Source organism: Perognathus longimembris, chromosome 28, assembly GCF_023159225.1.
Source record: "Perognathus longimembris pacificus isolate PPM17 chromosome 28, ASM2315922v1, whole genome shotgun sequence".
NCBI classification, from domain to species: Eukaryota; Metazoa; Chordata; class Mammalia; order Rodentia; family Heteromyidae; genus Perognathus; species Perognathus longimembris.
Window position 1 is genome coordinate 78197003 of NC_063188.1, and position 8839 is coordinate 78205841.

General features: G+C 41.0%; 1 pseudogene; it reads left to right on the plus strand.

Annotated features, from left to right (window-relative positions):
* Nucleotides 1–556: 556 nt before the first annotated feature.
* On the plus strand, nucleotides 557–2106 carry LOC125343777 (annotated as a pseudogene).
* The last annotated feature ends 6733 nt before the right edge of the window (nucleotides 2107–8839 follow it).

Sequence of the window (8839 nt, forward strand, 5' to 3'; positions counted from 1 at the left end):
AGGTATAAACTCTATAAGGTCTAATGACTATTTTGGCACACAGCTCTCTGTGTTCAGGACTATGAATCTGGTTTTTAGACTTTGTGATGTGGGGTGTGTGTGTGTGTGTGTGTGTGTGTGTGTGTGTGTGTGTGTGTGTGTGTTGTCATTCTGACTCTTGGGAATAGTTACTTTCTGGTTAATTAAAAGTTTACATTTTGAGCGAGGGTCGAACCTCTTGAGAAGAAGGAAGCTTTCCTGGCGCATGAGCCTCCGAGGTGCTCTGTGCCGAACCAGCGGCAGCTGTTTGGTGCTCAGACCTTGACAGTGGCGGCAGGTCCCTCCACATGTTTTTTTTTTTTGCCAGTCCTGGAGCTTGGACTCAGGGCCTGAGCACTGTCTCTGGCTTCTTTTTGCTCAAGGCTAGCACTCTGCCACTTGACCCATAGCACCACTTCTGGCTGTTTTCTATATATGTGGTGCTGGGGAATCGAACCCAGGGCTTCATGTATACAAGGCAAGCAATCTTGCCACTAGGCCATATTCCCAGCCCTCTCCACATGCTTTTGGCGGCGCCATGGAGCTGGAAGAGTCAGGGATTGGAGAGCAATGTGGGGTGTTCAAGTGCATCACCTCTGGAGAGTGGCCCACACAACTAGATGTGCCACATGTGATTGCTCTGGGACTCATGGGACTGCAGCACCAGGGTCAGGAAAATGCTGGAATTGTGACCAGTGATGGGAGTTCAGTGCCAGCATTCAAAGTACATAAGGGAACGGGTCTTGTAAATCATGTTTTTACTGAAGACAACTTAAAGAAATTGTATGTTTTAAATCTTGGAATTAGACATACGCCACTACAGGAAAGTGTGAATTAGAAAACTGTCAGCCCTTTGTTGTTGAAACACTGCATAATGGGGAATTGGTAAATGCTGCTCAATTAAGGAAAAAGCTTCTGCATCATGTCATTGGTCTGGCAACAAGCTCTGATAGTTAAATGATTACCCAGTTACTGGTGTATACCTCTCCTCAGGAGCGAGATGACACCCCAGACTGGGTAGCAATGATTAAAAATTTAATGAAGGAAGCACCCACAGTGTACTCCCTGATTATAATGCACAGAGATGTTAATTATGCACTACGAGATCCTTATGTACATTGTCCTCTCTGATTTGGTCGTCTTATTCAGGTCTCTGATATAAATGATAAAGGGAAGAAAACATCAGAACCTGAAGGATGGGTGGTGTCCTCAGAATCATGTAGCTTTTATTCTATTGGTGCAAGATATTACCGGGAAGTCTTGCCTGGGGAAACTGTGGAAATATCCAGACGTAATGTCCATACTCTTGACATAATACCAAGATCTGAAGGAAACCCACTGGCTTTTTGTGTAGTTGAATATGTTTATTTTGCAAGACCAGATAGCATCTTTGAAGAAAAAATGTTTTATACAGTCAGATACCGCTATGGTCAGCAGCTGGTGATTGAAGCTCCTGTGGATTCAGACATGATTAGCACTGTTCCAGAATCTGCTACACTTGCTGCTCTTGGTTATGCAGCAAAGTGTAGACCTCCACAGCGGTGCTGTGTACAAAGTTATATGTGGGAAGAACCTTCATTCAGCCAAACATGAGATTAAGACAACTTGGTGTGGCAAAAATTGGAGTATTATCAGACAACTTTAAAGACAAAAGAATTGTTCTTATAGATGACTCAATTGTAAGACTCAATATCATCTCACCCATAATAAAATTACTCAAAGAATCAGGTACAAAAGAGGTACACATTCTAGTAGCTTCACCACCAATTAGATATCCATGCTTCATGGGAATAAACATTCCCATAAAAGAAGAGCTGATTGCCAACAAACCAGAATTTGGTCATCTTGAAGAATACCTAAGAGCAAACAACATTGTGTATCTGTCAGTAGAAGGACTGATTTCATCTGTACAAGAGAAGATAAAATTTAAGAAACAGAAAGTTAAAAAGCATGACATTAAGATTCAAGAAAATGGAAATGGTCTGGAGTATTTTGAAAAGTCTGGTCATTGTACAGCTTGCCTCACTAGCAAATGCCCTGTAGAACTGGAATGGTAGCTGGTAGGGAAAGATACATTACTTGCAGACAGAATGCTGCAAAGTGGTGGTCATACATTATTTACTTAATTGCTACAAAATAAAATGCCATGGTGGTCATACATTATTTACTTAATTGCTATAAAATAAAATGCCATATGTTTATGTTTGCCTTTAGAAGTTTTGAAACTTTTTTCTGAAAAGGGCACCAAAATGTTCTAATTGGACCTTCTAATTGCATATAATTCAACATGCAGGATATATATATATGTATATATATACATACACATATATGTATATATACATTATGTGTATATGTGTGTATATATATGTATAAGCATTGGCTAATCTTTATCATCTGGTCAGAGAAGGAAGGTAGTTAAATGGTATTTGTCTAGTCCATGCTGAAAGGGTTTGCAAGAGGTTAAACTAGGAGTTGTGACATGGTCAGATGAGTTCAATATACCAATTCATGTGAAATTTGAACTCATTATAACCCACAGGTGTTTTTAGTTCTACCTATAGGCATAGCTGGCTTCTCTGTCTGCCTTATTCCCCACATCATTGTTTTGGGGATTTAGTGTACTAGAAAAAAGATGAAAAGTCGGGAGGCTGATGCAGGAGAATCTGAGTTCAAGGACAGTCTTTAAGACCCTGTTGAAAAGAAAAAGTCTATGTCTCAATGTCCCATCTATACAGTGAGGTACTTATTTTAATGAATCAGAATGAATCATATTTTGCGTGATTACTACCATCATTTTACTCCTAAATTTTAGCATACCGCATAATCAGTTTTTGAAAAGCTAATGATTATTAGCTTCTTTGAAATTAGTTTGCAATGGAGATTGCATTATGATGAGATGTACAGTTGGGTAGATTTTACCATGTCGCTTTGAAATGCCTTAAGATGGTTGTAGAGATTTGTTGATGGAGAACATTTTGCCATACTTGACTAGAAAATTTGATCTACATTTAGTGCCCTAACAATATAAACCTAGGAAGTAAATTTGAGATAAAAAGCAAAGTTTTAAATTGCAACAATTAGCCTTAATTTGATTCAGTATATGCTTTCTAAATCCAGTGCTTTATCATTTGCAAGAATATATACTGTGTAGGTATTATAAACATGCAATGATTGAAGTTAAGTTACTAAATAAAAACATGGCCAATTTTGTTTCATGGATCAAGGAGACAGATACTTTCTGGAATTAGAATGTCTATGTCCAAGCATTGAAAGTGTTTATTCCTATGTTATGCTACATAATTTAGTGTACATAGTTTACAGATCCATTTAGAAATTTAATATTTATTAGTAACTGAAATTATTCACTTTTTTGCCAGTCCTGGGGCTTGGACTCAGGGCCTGAGCATTGTCCCTGGCTTCTTTTTGCTCAAGGCTAGCAATCTGCCACTTGAGCCACAGTGCCACTTCCGGCCTTTTCTATATATGTGCCGCTGAGGAATCAAACTTCGTGTATACGAGGCCAGAACTCTTGCCACTAGGCAATATTCCAAGCCCTAATTATTCACTTTTTATTTGTAGTTTCACATTATATTTCAGCAGCTTAAGAGAGATGCTGATAGTTCTTTAGGATTAAGTGCATCAGTGTCTCAGATAACCCTACTGCAGAGACACAGGCAAATTGACATTTCTGGGACCATTTCAGCATGTGTAGCCTCTTGTCTTAAATGTATTCACCATGCAGCATTGAGGAGATGAGAGTTGTGCACCAGTTCTGAACTAGCCTTTTATTAAATTTGATTTTTTTTTAAAAACAAGAGACTCAGGAACAGTACTAAACCAAAAATCTCTGATTTAACTTGTCATGTTTTCCATAATGTTTATTTTGTTGTATTGGGATGTTTTTATAAAGGAAAATAATGCTGTGACAGTTTGGTAATCCTAAAGATTCATTAATATTTCTTTACACAGTTCTTCATTTCATGAGTTTCTGACTTTTTAAAATGAGTTTCAAGTGTTAACTGATTTAAATTTATATAAATAGAATATTGTGAACTGCAGAGAAGATGAGAAATGTGTCTTCACAGGATTTGTATTGTAAACTTGTTTGTTACCTCTTTGAGATCTGCTGGTGACAAATATATGTTATAAGCATATTTTTTAAAAGTTATTTTCTGTGTGTACACTGTTAAATGATTGGTTTGATTCTGAAAATATCTAGAGACTGAAAGTGCAAGATATTTTTTCCAGTCCTGGGGCTTGAACTCAAGGCCTAGGTGCTGATTACAAGCATGAGTGACCGAAGGCCATTGTAACTTTAATGGTTGGGGGATCTCAGGCAGCAATATCCTGATATTCTAATCTCCAGTTTACAGTGCAAAGGCCTGAAGTGGAGCTCTAGTTCAAGTGGTACATCATTAGCCTTGAGTGAAAAAGCTAAGGGACATTCCCAGGTCCTCAGTTTAAGCCCCAATACCTGCACCCATGCAAAAATTCCACAGCAAAGCTATCATGTGAGTCTCAAGTAGACAAAATTGAAGGGAAAGACACTTCAGTCTTCTTATCCCAGGGCCTCAACCACATCTGTGGGGCCCAGTTGTTCACATTTGACTCACAGTAGGGATGCAGAAGAGTAGGAGCGCCCAACACAGCCAGATCCTCTGGTCATGGCCACTCTGCATTACTCAAGATGGAGCTCTGTGGTGGACCTGGGGGGGGGGGCTGAAATGTGTCTGATATGGAGAGTGACAAAAGGTCTTAGGGAGGGACAAAGTGGTCTTCTGATGCTTGCATGCTCTAACCACATGTGCTTGTTCTGTTCCTGAACTGGTGCCTTATACAGCACCCATTATGGCTTTGGCCTTGAGTGCCACCCCGAAGTCTTGCACATCTACATGGAATTCTGGCAGGGAGTGGGCAGGCAGAGGGCCTGTGTGATGGGCTATCTGGGAGGGGGAGGGGCACCCTTTGTGTCTCATAGTTCCCATAGGAGCCTTGGAACTTTAGTTTGAGGCTAGATTATGACAAGGGGTGGGTTTTAAGTGGTCAGGAGCCCTTGGGGGAATAAGGGCAGCCATGATCCCTGAGTGAGTTTGCCTACAATTTTATCCTCCAGTAACTGTGAGAATGGCAGAGATCACAGGGTCAGATGGAGCAGGGGTCATCATAGATGGGGCATGAAAACAGATACGATCAGATGATGAGAGATGGATATCTTTAAGTGGGGGGAAGGCATAAAGCAGTACAGAGGTGAGGGACACATAGGGACATCATAGGCAATCTGTGGGAAGGAAGAGACAGTGGTGGGCAAAATGGGTGAGAGGTAGGCAGAGAAGTGAGGTTTGGCTAGTCACATAGCACTCACAGGTATATAGCAGTTAGTCTGGGATTGGGGCTTCTACACATAGAGGCTAGGTTTGAGAACTTGGCCATGTTCAGGGTTCTCACCATGACAGATTCATGACCTGTAGATCTTAGTCCCTCCTAGTCCAGGATGTAGTCTGTGGCCAGTGTGTCCATCAGGGTCATGTTCTTCATGTAGAGAGTCATGGCCTTTGGATACTCCATCTTCTCCAATGAGCAAAGCTAGGGTCAGGGATCTGGGACAAGAGACTCTGAGCTCCTTCCTTCCCAGGCCTTTGACCCATCACTTTCCTAGGGGAGGATGCATGCACATCACTTGTGTAGATTTCTGACACTGTGAGGATGAGTTTGGGGATGTCAGTCTTCATCTTTCTGTCATATCCTGAATGCTATGTCTCTTCTCTCATGCCCTAGCTTGGATGTCAGAGATGATGGTCCACGTATACAACAAGCTGAACCTGCTCAGCAACTGCATGTGCCTCATCGTCCTCCTTGTCATGGCCCTAACATTGTCAATGGTACTGATCCAATTGGGGGTAACTAGTGGCAAGGAGGCTCAGGGAACTTGGTTCCAGGAGTGGATGAATAGAGGGTCTGGACATGGTTGTTTGGATGGAGACTGGAGCTTAGGCAGGGGATGCTAGATGCAAGGAGGTCACAGGAAGATAGAGTTCTCTTGCACAGAGAAGGCAAAAATCAGTGGTCTTTATAGAAGAGGGGGGCAATACATGACAAGAAAGAAAGGCTCAGCAGAAAATAGGGCTTGAACTCAGGGCCTAGGCTCTGTCCCCGAGCCTCTCTGTGCTCAAGGCTAGCAGTCTACCACTTGAGCCATAGTGCCACTTCCAGCCTTTTCCATTTATGTGGTACTGAGGAATTGAACTCAGGGCTTCATGCATTCCAGGCAAGCACTCTACCTACTAAGCCACATTCCCATATATGAAATAGGATAATGGCACACTATAAAATTGGTTGAAAAGGGAGAATGAGGAAAAGAAAGCAATTGAGGATTCAATCATGTGCACTGTACATGATGAAATAATAAGAAAATAAGAACTGGGCCATAGAGGCTCGTGCTTGTAATCCCAGCTACTCAGGAGACTGAGATTTGGAGATCTCAGTTTGAAGCCAGCCCAGGAAGAAAAGTCCCCGTGATATTTTTATCTCCAATTAGCCACTCAAAACCTAGAAGCAAAGCTGTGGCTCAAAGTAGTAGAGTGCTTGCCTTGAGCAAAAACCAGCACAGAGATATCACCTAGGACCTGAGTTCAAGCCCTGCAATTGGCAGATAGATAGATAGATACATAGATAGACGATAGATAGATAGATAGATAGATAGATAGAGAGATAGATAGATAGACAGATAGATTATAGAAGAAATGTCCATAGAGGATATAGAGTAGTATTCTGTGTCGCAAAGTGTTTTGCAAGTTCACATTTCAGCAGATTAATTTTCTTTAGTGAGGGTGAATTCTTTTTTTTGTAATTTATTTATTAATTAAAGAAAAGTGTTTTTTTTGACAAGGTGTTGTGCAAAAAGGGTACAGTTACATAGTAGGGCAGTGTGTACATTACTTGTTATATCTTACATCCTGTTTTTCTTTCCCTTCCCTAGGTCGGTAAACATATATACAATATACAATGTACCAAGAACATATACAGTAGCCACGTGGCCTACGCCGAAGAAAAGTCGCCTAGGGCTTTAAGTGTAATGTCGACAATAGACAATATGTCGACAATAGTCTTATATGAATGTACATACATAGCTTTTGAGCTATTGTGATCCACAGAGAGGTCAATTTTTGACCTTTATATGTTGAGTAGTTGTTTGGTTTTAGTTACATAGTGTAGGGTCGCTGACCCAAACCTGTGGGCAATACCATTTGACAAGAAGTTTTTGGTTTCACAGACCTGGTCTCTACTGTCTCCTCCTCCCCCCATCTTAACAGTCATATATCAGGGAGATCATGCCCCTTTGTTTTCTGTGTTCTAGGCTTGTCTTGCTCAACATTATTTGTTCAACTTCTGACCATTTCCCTGCGAATAACAATATTTCACCATTCCTAATCGCTATGTAGTATTCCATTGTGTATAGGTACCATATTTTTTGGATCCATTCATCTGTGGAGGGGCATCTGGGTTGTTTCCATATTTTGGCTATTGTGAATTGTGCAGCGATAAACATGGAAGTGTAGATGTCTTTTTGATATCTTGGGACCTGTTGTTCAGGATAGATGCCTAGGAGTGGTATGGCTGGGTCATAGGGTAGGTCTATGTTTGAGAAACCTCCATACTTTTCTCCAAAGTGGTTGTACTAATTTGCACTTACACCAACAATGGAGGAGGGTTCCTCTTTCCCCACACCCCCTCCAGCATTTGTTGTTGCCTGAGTTCAGAGTATAGGCCATTCTAACTGGAGTGAGTGGTATCTCAGGGTTGTTTTTATTTGCATTTCCTTTACTGCCAGGGATGTTGAACATTTCCTTATATGTTTCTTTGCCATTTTTATCTCTTCTCTTGTGAAGTCTCTCTTTAGCTCCTTTGCCCATTTCCTAATTGGTTTACTGGGCTTGGAGGGACTTAGTTTTTTGAGTTCTCTGTAGATGACAGATATTAGGCCTTTGTCTGTTGCTGTGCTGGTAAAGATCCTTTCCCATACGGTTGGCTGTCTTTCTAGTTTGGTGGCTGTGTCCTTAGCTGTGCAGAAACTTTTTAATTTGTAGTAGTCCCATTTGTCGAGTCTCTCCCCTATTTGTTGTGCCCCTGGGACTCTATTCAGGAAGTTCCTTTCTGTGCCTATAAGTTCTAGCGTCTTTCCATCTATATCCTTCAGTAGTTTCAAGGATTCAGGCCTTATATTGAGGTCCTTGATCCATTTTGAGTTGATCTTGGTGCATGGTGATAGGCTTGGGTCTACTTTGAGTTTTCTGCATATGGCTGCCCAGTTCTCCCAGCACCAGTAGTTGAAGAGGCTATGTTTATTCCATTGTATGTCTTTAGCTCCTTTGTGGAATATCAGCTGACTGTAAGAGTGCGGTTTAATTTCTGGATCTTCAATTCTGATGCATTGGTCTTCCGGTCTGTTTTTATACCAATACCAGGCTGTTTTTGTTATGATGGCCCTATAGTAGAGCTTGAAGTCTGGTCTTGTGATACCTCCTGCATTGCTTTTTTTGCCTAGAATTGCTTTGGCTATTCTAGGTCTTTTGCTGTTCCATATGCATTTATGGGTTGCTTTCTCTATTTCATTGAAGAATGCAGTTGGGATTTTGATGGGGATTGCATTGAATTTGTATAACAATTTGGGCAATATGGCCATTTTCACTATATTGATTCTGCCTACCCATGAGCATGGGAGGTCTTTCCATCTCCTTGTGTCTTCTTTGATTTCCTTTATTAGATTTTTATAGTTCTCATTAAATAGGTCCATCACGTCCTTGGTTAGGTTGATCCCTAGGTA